This window comes from Bombus fervidus, chromosome 2, assembly GCF_041682495.2.
Source record: "Bombus fervidus isolate BK054 chromosome 2, iyBomFerv1, whole genome shotgun sequence".
In the NCBI taxonomy this organism is placed as follows: domain Eukaryota; kingdom Metazoa; phylum Arthropoda; class Insecta; order Hymenoptera; family Apidae; genus Bombus; species Bombus fervidus.
In genome coordinates this window covers 7,685,686-7,697,957 of record NC_091518.1, presented here as the reverse complement: position 1 = coordinate 7,697,957, position 12,272 = coordinate 7,685,686, and the positions used below count along the sequence as shown (strand labels likewise).

Genomic DNA, 12,272 nt, shown 5'->3' with positions numbered 1-12,272 from the left:
CTGTGCTACAGGTGCAGCGGAAGCGAACATCGTGACAGAGGCTCTCCTGCCTCTGCACCCAAGTGCCTCCTGTGCGAGTCGCTTGGGGCACCGGCCGACTACAGGATGGGCGAGGCGGCATACGCGCCCACACCCCCCCCCCCCCGCAAGTCAAGAGGAGGCGACCCATTCGCGAGCCAGCTGCTGCAAAGAGCCAGGGAAGCACCGCCAAAGAAACAGTAGATGGCTTGGAGAAGGCTATGGAGTTGGCGCAATAATTCAAGCGCCTCCTCCAAAGTAACCTCGGAAGATCTAGACGGGCGCAAGTCGTGTTCCTCCAGACCATCCGAGAGAGTAAGGTCGTCCTTGCGGTGGTAGCTGAGCCGTATCGTGTCCCCGACGCCCCCAACTGGGTCGGGGACCTAGATGGATCAACAGCCATAACGTGGACGTCAGCATTCACTGCCCCTGACGTCCTCCTTGACCGTGGTAGCGGTTATGTAGCGGTCGAGTGGGCTGGAATGGTGGTGGTGGGCGTTTATGTTGCTCTAACAGCGGCTCGGCCGCGTTTGGGGACTTCCTGGGCGGGGTTGGCGAATGCGTCAGAAGATGCCTTCTCCGCCAGGTACTCATCCTTGGAGATTTCAACGCCCACTCCTCGCAATGCGAAAACGCTAGAACGGCACCGGGTCCGGATGGAGGCCGGAGGATGCCGAGGCCGCTCGACGGTGGACGCAGTGAAACGAGTAAGGTCCATGGCGGAGGCCATGGTTTCCCGAGAAGGGGTGGCGCTGGTAGTCTCCCTAGACGTCACGAACGCCTTCAACGTCATACCCTGGGACGGGATAGTGGAGGCCCTGGAACATTTCGAGAAGCCGTCGTATCTCGTTCGTGTCATCCGGACGTATCTGAGGGACAGGTGGGTCGCGTACAGCGGCAAGAATAGTGAAGAGAGGAAACCGGTCGAGCGTGGTGTTCCCAGAGTTCAGTATTGGGTCCCATCCTGTGGATTACGGCCTACGACTCGGTCCTTCGATGCCCAATGCCCCCGAGCACAGATATGGTGTGTTACGCCGACGATACCTTGGTCCTGGCCGGGGGACGTTGGTGGAACGAGGCTCTGAGCCTCACGGAGGCGGCCGTGGCATGCGCAGTATGCGCCATCCAGAGGCTCGGCTTGAGCGTTTCGCCAGCCAAGTCCGAGGCCTTGTGGTTCTCCGATCACCACTGTAGAGGAACCCCTCCTCCTGGACTGTGTTTGGACATCAAAGGGGAAAACGTCCTAGTGAGGCGCGAGATGAAATACCTGGGTCTCACCATCGACAGTCAATGGACGTTTGGGCCGCATTTCGAGCTCCTCGTTCCTAGGATGACAGCTGCAGCCAACGCCTTATGCGGTTTACTATCGAACATTGGTGGGGCAGGAGTTGGAGTTCGCCGACTCTACAAGGGAATGGTTTGGTCTCGAGTTCTTTACGGTGCTCCGATATGGGCCGAAGACTTGCAAGCCCAGGCCCCTCAGGTGTTCGTACACCCGTCGGAGCGCAAGGTGTTCGTACACCCGTCGGAGCGCAACTCGAACGGAGGGGACGCCGCCAGCACAGATGCCGACGCGTAGGATATGGTTCGATATCTTCTCACTATGCACATGGCGGTCGTTCTGTGCAACCTCCTCAACAAGAGTAAGTTGCGACGACTCGCCACCAGGTCTTCGGCCCATATCGGAGCACCGTAAAAAACTCAAGATCGAACCACTCCCTCGTAGAGTCAGTGAACTCCAACTCCTGCTCCGTCAATGTTCAATAGTAAGCCGCATAAGGCGTTGGCTACCATAAGTTGCTGACCTGCAAGCGGTGGCGCTCTCAAGTGCTGGAGGAAGATGCTGTGCGACCACACCGGGCTGTTCGAGCCGTCCTTCCCAACTGGGAGGCTTGGATGGACCGAGGCGGAGTCCCGCTGACCTTCAGGACGACGCAGGTGTTCACTGGACACGGAGTGTTTGGCGAGTACCTGCTAAGGATTCGGCGGGAGGTGACTTCCATCTGTCACCACTGCGAGGAGGAGGAAAACACGGTGCAGCACACACTGGCGTTTTGTCCAGCGTGGGAAGAACCGCGCCGCGTCCTGCGGTTCGTCATCGGCGAGAGATTAGCCCCCCAGGTGTTCGTCGAAGCCATGCTGAAAGGGCAACAGGAGTTTGTCGCCATCCGCTCCTACTGCGAGCAAGTCATGCTCACAAAGGAGCGAGCGGAGAGAAACAGGGAGAGACGACGTTATCCAAATAGAGTGTCGCACCGAAGGGATTCGGCACGGGGTTGCGCCGCCGCCGCCGCCGCCCTAGGTGCGTTAAAAGAGCCGTCACACCGAGGAGGGTCTGGGCCCCCCCTCGGACTTGCACGACGGCCCAGAGAACGCAGCGTTAGGGGGGAGTGGTCCCTCCCCTAACGGTCCAATCAATCAAGCCTCCCTCAACAACAAGGAGAAGACGAAGAAGTGCCCCGACAGTAATTCGAAAAAGGCCCCGAGACACTCCTGCCAAACGTCAGGATGGCCACCGTGGGGTTTTAGTCGGTTTGAGTCCGACACTACCCCGTCGCCTCCCAGAGGGTGACGGGGTGTCCATGAGGATTTCCCCACGTAAAAAAAAAAAAAAAAAGGCTAGATTCCATGGGTGGGTGGTGGGGTGGAAAGATTTAACCTAACTTAACTTTTGAACCACGGTCGTTTCTTGCCTCAAATAAAATGCATGTTACTCAGGTCCATCGCCTCTAAAACATATCTCAAGGTCAGGGTTATCGGAGTTAAGGCTCTCCTTTGTGCATAATTACCTTCAAATTTTATTACAACTGTATAATTCGAAACCTCCAGAAAAGGTTCCTCAAAAAATTGATGCAGAGTGTAAGGTAAAGGGTCGCATTAAATTGAAATATGAAAACGAAAACCATTGAGCAAATACAATAATGAAAAGGATTGTTTTGAAATAATAATTCAGGCAAGCCTTTAGTATCAAAGGCTAACTAAGCTTTCTCGTAGAAAATTTTTCTCTAATAGCGGAAGTGAATAAGAGTATAGAATAAGGTATAATAATCAGTATAACAATGATGCGTAAATAAAATACGCCGTTAAGTTGCTTAATTGGCAAAATGTACGAGACACACCCCGTTGTCTGGGACAACTTAAATTTACGGCTGGCCTGCCGGGAAAGTCAAACGTACCAATTAACTTTTACAAATACTTCACACGTTTTCGTAATAACGATGGCTTGGTAACAGATGGCAACGCGCTCCACGTGTCCACAATGCAGACATTCCGAAATTGCACGAACCTGTACCAAACACCACATCCTCGAAATATGTAATTATGTAAATCTGCGAACGTAACGGTGTATTTGTTTTTCAGATTAACAAACTCGCACTAGTGAATGCGTCGTTATATTTGCTAACGGTTTGTCCAAAGATTGTGCGTGTGAACTGCATTTGACGCAATCTGAACCTGAAATTTTGATTACTGTAAACAATGAAAGTACTGATAGTACTAATACATAGTCTGAAATCTATTTTGGTAATAGAACTAATTTGAAAATTCACTGACTCACAGAAGAATTTGAACACTTACTATCTATGAATATGTTATGTTATAATTTTCGTTAACACTGTAATAAGATATAACTATCGTAATTACCGAAATTATCGAAAATACGAACTAATAACTAATTAAATAATAATTAATAATAATAATCCGTCAATTTATATAGAAATTTAGAAGATGTTCATTGCAATCATACACTTACAATTAATAGAAAATTAATATATAGTAGAATAGTAGTCTTCAACGTATAATTATTGTCAAAGATGGCCTCACTACATATTATTAATCTAATACTTATTAATCTAATGCATAATTGATTATTTAAATACTTTGATGATCATTGCAAGACATGTATACAAGATGACTCGACTAAATAAGATCACCTGATATCTGCCTTATTTGCGATTGTATGAAAAAATTTCTCAGGAGTTAAATTCAAGATAAAATTTAATTATTTTAAGAGGTACATGTAAACAAATTTTTGTCTCAACGTTATTTTTCACGAGATTTTAAAGTTATCGGTATATTTTCATGGAACCCTATATTTTCCTATCCATCAAATAATGCGTCCTTTTTTCTATATAAAAGTATTCAGATGCTTGTGTCCGGAAGTGCTTAGTTTAAAAGATAGTTTGATTTTCATTTTATAAAACTTGGCGTGTGAAAAACAAGGAAAGGAAGTGATACCCTTGAAATTATGTTTTTCTTGTCTTTCATACATTACAGTTGGTGCATTGATGTAAAAAAATATATAGAGTTTCGTTCGTAAAAATACCGCTGATCTTGAAAACTCCTAAAAAAAAAGCGAATTTGAGAAAAATTTCTTCTACCATTACACATGCCTTTTGAAATTGTGGTGACACACGAGTCATAGGACGAAGCGAAGCGAAAGCGACTCATGTCGTTGTTTTGCCTCGAGACATTGACACCACCTTGATACATGAAACGCAACGATAAACAAACTCCGAGCAAAGCAATGTTGCCGCTACGTGCTACCGTCGATGGAACATGAATTCGAATTTTCTGACTCTCTCCTGACCAGTATAAATAAACGGACACGAGCGCGAGCGCTAGTTAGTTACGAATAATACGAATAATCATTTGGTAGGCGATTATCACGACACGAAAGCATTTACGAGTCTTTGTCGAGTATCTACAAGCGATTTACTTCAGCGGAATAAAATCTCCTGTAAGGATGTCTATCGACGTTATCAGTCATTTGAGAAATTGATTTGAAATACATTGGACGGTTGCAACAGCAAGCACCCTGATTATTTCTGTAATTAATACACCCATATCTCTATATCACATCCGCCACAAAACAGTTTACCTTTGTTCTGAAAAATTTTTTCATACGATTGCAATAAATGTCTCGTAACTTAACGGTAGCGTTGAAGCGCGTCAACGGGAGTTGTAAATTCCCGTTACGATTAAACGAATCGACACCACGAGCAGGGCGATCCCCTTATTTCTTATGGGATAATAGGGGTGTTTGGTTTTGAATATAACTGGAATCTACAGTTATGTAATCTATATCTATTTATTTAACCAGTCTACAATACTTGTTGCGTCGACAGATATTGTTTGACTTCGTCGTGCTGGAAAGTACAATAATTGATGGACCCGAAGGTTGATCGATTTGATGGGTAGAGCACCGAGAACTTGACTTTTGATATTTTTCGATATTCGTTAGACTAGCGATTTTATTCGGCTTTCGATGTATGCAATATGAATTTTGAACTGAGACTGACTGCCCTAGGATAAATTCCTTGTCTTCTCGGGGAGACGACTCCCATTGCGCTCGGATCACGCCACCGCTCGCGCCGATGATCACGTATGCAGACTTCTTTGTGAAAATAAAGAACGGACCGAAATCAATGTTTCTGGAACTCGCGGCCGGGCGGCAACCATGCGCTTGTCGATACATTGTATGTTCCGTCGGGAAGATGAGACGATTCGTATATGACGCTGGAGGACCGCGAGAGACGGTTAGAAACACGATCCATACCAAGCCTCGCGACGTAATAGAAATAGTGAATATTAGAGAAAAATGACTAACATAAAACAAAATATAACCTTTTTAAATTGTGTCATTGGCTTCCTTTTTATTTTAAAAATGAATCATGCAATGTGGCATTTTTATAAATTAAGGACCATAGGAAGAGAACATGTTAAGCAATTTTAAGATCTAATGTGCCGTCGATATATAGTTCCATAGCAATTATCTTTTTTAATTGATTATGTGATTAAATATGTATTTTGCACTTCGTTGAACATTTCAAAAATATCGATAATTATCTATTATTAGGATACTTAGGAAATATTGAACCTAGGAATTTGTTTCGTTTCCAACTACAATATTTTAGTCAACAATTGATATCGAAATCAAAAAATCAATAAATATTACTTGTCAATCTTTTGTTCATGTACATCTCAACTATTATAAAGAAATAAAGTAATTGTCATAGAAAACTATTATTTAAAACACTTTTGAAAAATAAATAATTTTTCTAAGATGAAATTCTGCTTTTACATTAGCCACTAATTCGAAAAAAGGTCAAAGAAAAGTAAAGCATGTTTGCTATAGATATATGCACAAGGAGGAGTATATAAGTACCTTAAATTACCCATTATTTCGTCTTTTTATCACTTTCAAATTTGCATAGAGAACAACGAAATAATATGTTATAGTAAACATTGACAACTCTCATGTATATTGTATTACTGTATTGCATGTCGCTGGTAACCTTAGAAGTTGATGCGACATTCATAAATAAATAAATAAAATAAACATAGTGTAGTAGTCTAAGGCAGATTATAGGAAAAGTAGAAATGGAAATAAGAATGTAGATATACCATGACAAAAAGTAAATAAAAAGTTTCATATTGAACGAGAGCATGTATATAAATGACACATACTTCGATGTGGTCCATTGCGCCCGATATTTTGCTGTCTAGACACTTGTTGTTGTTCTTGTTGCCATCGATGCCTTCGACTACTGTCAGTCGTCCACCCTCGCTTTTGGTGCATCTTTCTACATGTTCGAACTGTTCGATCCCCTACATTATCTTGGAATATCTTCAATTTCCTTAGTTTTCGTGTATAGAATAATTTTTCGGATAGTAAATTCCTTGTTTTTCTTGGAATCAATTCGGGAGAATTGATATTGCCATTATGACACCACTTTATATTATTCTATGTATTACTGTTATTTAGTTCCTTCCAATTTAACTTGTGCATTAGAATTATAATCATATTAATACAGAAAATGTAGTAACTATAATATATTCTATGGGGGATATTTATTTATTATATCAGAAATATTTATTTATTTATACGAGTCACTCGTCCGATATTTTATACTCTTCAAGTACATATATCAGAAATATTGATCGTGTTAAATTTTGATAATAATTAAATTAGAATATTGGTATAATTATCGGTAAGGAACAAATTATAATATATATTATAATATTTACAATTTACAAATTCTCTGCAGTTATAAATATAATTTAAATGATTATATATTAGAATAGTCTAAATTTATTTAAAAATTGATTTAAAATAGTTTAAATAAATTAAGATATATTTAATACAATAATGTTTTATCGAGCAATTAATTTCACTTTTCAAATTTATTAAGTTTGTTAGATACTAAATAATACAATCATTTGCATAGCCATCTTGAATTCATATATTAAATTATGAAACATATGAAAATATTAAATAATATATATGAATATATGAAATGTGCAAATGCATTTCCATGTAAATAAATTGCAAAGTTTTTATTAAATTACTTAATAAGATTTTGTTTCCCTTCCTAGATAAAGGAAGAGAAGATTATTTCGTAATAGGAGCATTCAAATTTCCAGAAATAATATTTAGAAAGCACTTTCACGTAATAAGCTATCGTGTCTTAAGAAATTTCCTGCCTAATTTCCTTGCTTAACGTTATCCTGCATAGCTTCCTTTCTCATGTTATTACTCGCTGTTGAAAGATTCAAACGTATCTCAGTATCAAATCACAATTTCTTATGTTCAAACACCTACATCAATCGCCAAGAACGTTTATTAATGGAATATCTAAACAAAAGTGACTATGATTTATAGAATCATAATTTAATAGTTGTATAAGATATTTTAATGTATTGTTTAGTAATATATTAGTATTTTGTCCAATCCTGGACTTGATTGTTACAAACATCAAAAGTTGAGATTATTCCGCGCATTGAAATTTCACTATTTCTCACATACCACTTGTAACTGCGATATTTCTGCAATCTGTCAAATGTCGGTGTATTCTGCGTTTCTTTTCAGAAGGTTAGAGTAAAACTTGTCATCACACGAGTTTTTGGGAAAGGTCGCAGATTTATTTTGGGTTTGACGTTATAGTATTGTCTACTATATTTTAAGGGTTAGAAAGTAACCGGCTTAGTCACAAGCTATAGCGAAACTGTTCGAATCGAGTTAGTGAAACCATTTGTTTGGCCGTCTGTGTGGAAGCGCTCATTTCCGCTCCGGAAGTTCGTCGTTCTTGGTAAGTAAACAGTAACTGAACTTGATTGCTGGGACAAGTGAAGCATGCGCAATTTCGTGGCCTCGTAAAAATTTCATAGAAGCATCGAACTATACGGCGCATGGTAATTGAATTTTTATTGCCACGCGTCTTTGTAAAAGATCTCAAGAATGCACGATCGGAAATGAAACTCGGAAGAAGAAGTTCACAAGGACACCATTCGGAAGAGACACTCGATTATTTTCGGTTTGTTGACAATTCCTCTGTACACAAACTACATATGTTGCTACGCCACGAGGCTTAGTATTTACGTCGTATTTCTAACCGTCGCTCGCAGTCCTACAGTGTTGCAGACGGATCGTCTTATCTGCCCGACGGACAATATACAATGTATCGACGAGCGCGTAGTTGCCAAGCAGCGAGTTCCAGAAACGTCGATTTCGGTCCGTTATTTTATTCTAACAAAGAAGGTGGCCTACGTGATCATAGACGCGAACGGTGATGCGATCCGAGCGTAGTGGGGGTCGTCTCCCCGAGAAGACAAACAAATGATCGAAGGGCAATCAGTCTCATTTGAAGATTCTAACTGCATACGTCGAGAGGTATGACGAATAAAGTCGCTTAGTCTAACGAATATATCGAGAGATGTCACGAAGTCGAGTCGAATTTCTGTAACACACGAACTGTACTTATCGTTAAATAATTTGACGTTTTTTTATTATATTTATTATTGTTGAATATACAAGCTATAGTAACCTGTTAACACAGTGTTAAATTCATTGAACTATCTCTGTTATCTTAACCGAAACAGGGGAACGACTAATTCGCGGCGTCGATTATACGAAACGTAGCGAGAATTTACGCCTCTCGCTGACGTGTTTTCCTCGCGACCGCGTCTCTCCGCGAAAGGTCGTAACATACGTACTAACGCTCTGCGTGGAAAGTTATGTATATTTATATACTACGGTCTTGTCTGTTACAAGTTTAATTGGAGGGGAACAAAGTACTATCTTTCTTCAAATATTTACAACTAGTTCCTTATATTTTCTACTTGTAATAATGTACTACTCGATAAAAATTTATTTTCTGGCTGGAACAGCCGCATATAATTGTTCTAAAGATATTTTATTCCAAGAAGAAAATAAGTTGACGTATCATTCTAAATTTTTTTTCTCTGAAGATATACGTAAACGCTTTTGCACTGAAATATTAATTATTATCAATCATCATTTTACATATAATTAAACATTTATAATTATTACATGTGATAGTATTATATATAAGTTGACGTACCATTCTAAATTTTGTTTCTCTTAAGATATACGTAAACGCTTTTGCACTGAAATATTAATTATTATCAATGATCATTTTACATATAATTAAACATTTATAATTATCACATGTGATAGTATTTTTAAATATAAATGTTAAATATAAATTATACTCTTAAATGTAGCATGCTGAAGTTGCATGTTACACAAATTAATAAAGATCATTTGTGGAAAATGGATAATATTTCGAAAGAAGACTACGTGAAACTATAATAGGAAAAGATCGATTAATAGTAAAGAAACTAAGAAGATATTTTGTTTTTTTTTTTTTTTTTACGGCGAGTGATCATATCTGACGTCGTATCTAAGAAGTTGTTTTACATGAATGAATAGAAAGATTACATTGTGTATACTCTTTTCCAAACATTTCTTCCATGAAATAAAATTTGAATCGCTTTTGCTTCAGAAACAAAACTACATGTAAAGAAAAAGGATATTTTCAAGCCAAATAATATCATATCGACTATGAAACATGGTAGTTGTTTCGTACTAATATGATCGAATTCTAATAGAAGAAAATTTATAATAGTCTGTTACAAAATTTGAAATGGACTGGAGTAAAACTATATATATATTAGGTTGTCCCAAAAGTATATTTCGTTTTATAAAGAAATAATAGACACACATTTTTTGTGTTATATTATTTTGTATATTGTATATTATGTATATGAATTATGTATGATCCATTTTGTTCTATTGGAGACGAAAGAAATTTTTGGGACAATCTAATTACCTCTAACAGGACAGTAATCTTAGTCTGAAAACTTTTTGAAGAAAGGAATATTAAAGCTCCCAAATAAAAAAGATAAATAAGTCTTGACAATCTTTAATAAGTTTAACAGTTAAACAGATCTTTTTACTATAATTAAATATATTAATTTAAGATATATATTACATTGTATAAAGCTTTAAACACCTGTTCTTTTTTCATTAAAAATTTCACATTATCGCTGATAATATACGAAGTTCAGAATGAAATACAGATCTGTATTGTACTAAAATATTTTGTTAACTTGTGCTTTGTATCAGTACCGTAATTTGTATCAATACTTACAATTAAAAGTGAATATACACTGCCTCAAAAATATATTTGAACATTTTTATGTACAACTAGATATATACTGTAATGTGTTATATAAAACATTTGAAATTTTAGTAACGTATAATGAGACTACTACTGCCATGATTATATTGGGAATATACATACAATATACATATGAATATTGAGGCTTATTGATATAATGGGAAATTATTTTAAATACATCTATAATCTTTTGCGATATATATACTTGTACTAAAAATCTTGTGTAATTGTTATATATATTTTTAAATCTGCTTCAAAAATGAATATAATTATGATAGTTGAGTGTCGTTACAGTGCTAATGAAATTCTGAAATATTTCCTATAACACATATAATATATTTATAAAAGGTGTCTACAAGTGTTGGAATATTTTGCCTGTGAACCTGTGTAGTTTAAGGTGAATTTAAAAACCGTTCCAGTAACCGTTGAAAAATGTGCTTTTAAAGGTCGTAAATGGCGACACGCGGTCCGAGAGGTTCGGCTCTGCAGTTCAGTTGTCGTCGCTGAAGTTTAATTGCAAAGTAATTGTGCAGAAATGAAGATTTATGGAATAAGCACTTCTCGTTGATATTCCGACAGTGGATTTAAAGCAATGTTGTTCCTCCAAAACGCGTAAATGCTACTTTCTTTCTGCTTGAAAAAGAGAAATTTACTTTTATATGTCTTACTGAATCCATAGCTTCGTAATGGCAGTAAAACGGATGGTAATATTGCGAAGAAAAAATTATCTTTCAATAAACATAAAATGAGTGGCACACAAAAATAGTCATTCTAGTCGATGATTGATATCCGGTCACATTGATTGATTTACAGTGGCACTTTGAATGTGACCAAAGTTCAAATTAATGATAAATTAATAATTAAACGCAGCACTTATTATCTTTCTATAGAATTAGCAGACTATAAATTTAAATTATCTATTATAATTATAAGACGTAAGAATAATATACTTTACTACATTTACTACATTTAATATCATTACGCTAGCATCAACGTTAGAAAACTTGTTATCAATTCACAAGAATTTTCTTAACCTAACATGGTTCAAAAGTTTAAAAAATAGAGATAAAGAATTTGTTACGAGCGCCAATTCTATCATTGCATTTATGTTGATAAAAATCAATTTAATCACGTGATAATATAGTAGAGCCCTCCTTATTCGAATACCCTAATATCCGAACATAATATTTCCCAGTAACATATACAGTTTCATATACAATATATTTCTTCTTTTATTAAATTCAGTGAATTCGACTTTAATATGGAATTAATAGCGTTCTAACTAGAAACAAAATGAGACATAGGTAATCAAAAACTCAAGAGCGGTTTAAGTACAACAGAATTAACAAGAATACATGGTGTTGGGACAGGCACAATCACGGACATTATAAAACAAAAACTGAAAATGATCTGAAGCACGTAGATTCCTCTGATGCTGGCAAAAGTATAAAAACGCTAAATTTACTGATATAATGAAATGGTTTCATTGCAATAAAGACAATAATAATGGCGATTTTACACAAATGGAAATAGCAAACGAAAGTGGTAATGAAGAGGTACCTTCTCATACCGTGGCATTCGAAAAGGAGCTTCAGTCGTTCGAAGTACAAAAAGAATCTCTGTGTAGTTATTTATGTTAAAGAATTACGTGTGTTACGTCGCGAGGCTTAGTATGGATCGTGTTTCTAACCGTATCTCGCGGTCCTCCAGCGTCATATACGAATCGTCTCATCTTCTTGACGAAACATACAATGTATCGACGAGCGCATG

General features: G+C 37.9%; 1 protein-coding gene across 6 annotated transcripts in view; it reads left to right on the top strand.

Moving 5' to 3' along the window:
* Positions 1-12,272, top strand: part of LOC139995157 (adenosine receptor A1) — a 321,882-nt gene that overhangs the window by 257,645 nt on the left and 51,965 nt on the right. The window contains exons 1-2 of one of the 6 annotated variants that reach the window (XM_072018417.1): positions 7,784-8,333; positions 8,425-8,689. The exons of 4 other annotated variants lie outside the window; for them this stretch is intronic. The gene's annotated coding sequence lies outside the window, so the exon portion shown is untranslated. Of the gene's footprint in view, positions 1-7,783; positions 8,690-12,272 lie in introns of those variants that run through there. One more of the 6 variants, XM_072018416.1, reaches the window with a different exon arrangement.